Here is a 1491-nt window from a genome sequence, read left to right on the forward strand (position 1 = left end):
GATCTTAACCCTTGACTTGGTGTTGTCAGCACCACGCTCACCCAGTGAGCGAACCGGCCGTTCCTATATAGGGATCTGGACCCGGGGCCTTGGTGTTATCAGCACCGCACTCTCCCAAGTGAGTCACGGGCTGGCCCTAGCATTACCTCATTTTTATGAAATTAAAAAAAACAAAACAAAACACCAAAAACAAAAAAACTTTTACTGTGCTAGTTTAATTTAAGGTCTGAGCTTTTGAGGCCTTGCTGTTTGCCTTGCCTTTGGGCAACCTGAGTGTCTCAGCTTTCTCATCTGTAAAATGGCCCCATTAGTGATAACTGCTTGACAGGGGAGTTTGGAGCACGTGTCTTCCCCATCTTAGTAAATGGCAATCTACCCTTCCCACTGCTAGGCCCCAAAGGTTGTTGTCATCCTTATTTCTCTTTTCCTAAATCCAACCCATCAAGAAATCCTGCTGACTTCACCTTGAATGTCTGTCTAGAATCCCACCACTTCTCACTGCTCCCACTACTCACCTGGACCAAGCCACCCTCTCTCACCTGGATTATGGCAATAGCCTCCTAGAGTGATCCTTTCAATCTGTAAGTCAGATTGCATCTCTCCTCTGCTCAGCACCCTCCTTAGTCTCTGCATCTCAGAGAGAAAAACGAGATGATCCTTGCACGATCCAGCTGCACAGCGTCCTCCCCACTTCCCGCACAACTCCTTGCCTGGCTCCTCCTTTCCTGTTCTTGAAGATGCCAAGCACCTTCCCATCTAGGGCCTTTGTATCCACTGCTCCCTTGACCTGGAATGTCCTTCCCATGCATATCCACAGGGCTCATTCCCTCGCTTCTTTCAGGCATCTGCTCAAACGTCACACCTTATGAGAGAAGCTTCCCTGATGCTCCACATACAATAGCGAATTCCCATTACTACCTATCCTGACCTCCCCCTCCCATATTTTCTTGTTTATTTCTCTCCCCCAACTAGCACATAAATTCTGTGAGCATAGGGGCCTTTCTGTCTCTAATTCACTACTGTATTCTCAGTGCACATTATAGGAAACATTCATTCAGTGTGTGTTGAAAGATTGGATTAAGGGAAATTTACGAAATTTTCTTCTAAATTAAAGGGAACATATAAAAGTGAGTTGCCACCAGTGCAATGTTAGCTAACTAACATTTCTTGATTGCTTACTATGGCCAATCACTGTCTTCAGGGTTCACCATACATTATTATCTTACCGAATCCTCACAACAGTAATGTGAGATACCATTTCTGATTTATTATTTTGTCTATTGTTATTTACTATTTTTAATAAAAGGAATTATTTTCTTACTAACTGAGGTACCAATGAGAAAGAGGGAAAATAGTTATCTGTTGGTTAAAAGGTTACAAACCCACACCTAGAGAGACTTGTCATTTTTTAAAACTTCTGGCATGGTGGTGTCAGCCTCGTGTCTGTGTCCCCAGACCAACTTCTATGAACTAGGCTGGACTGTACGTGAG

This window comes from Galeopterus variegatus, unplaced genomic scaffold (assembly GCF_000696425.1).
Source record: "Galeopterus variegatus unplaced genomic scaffold, G_variegatus-3.0.2 Scaffold2052, whole genome shotgun sequence".
Lineage (NCBI taxonomy): Eukaryota > Metazoa > Chordata > Mammalia > Dermoptera > Cynocephalidae > Galeopterus > Galeopterus variegatus.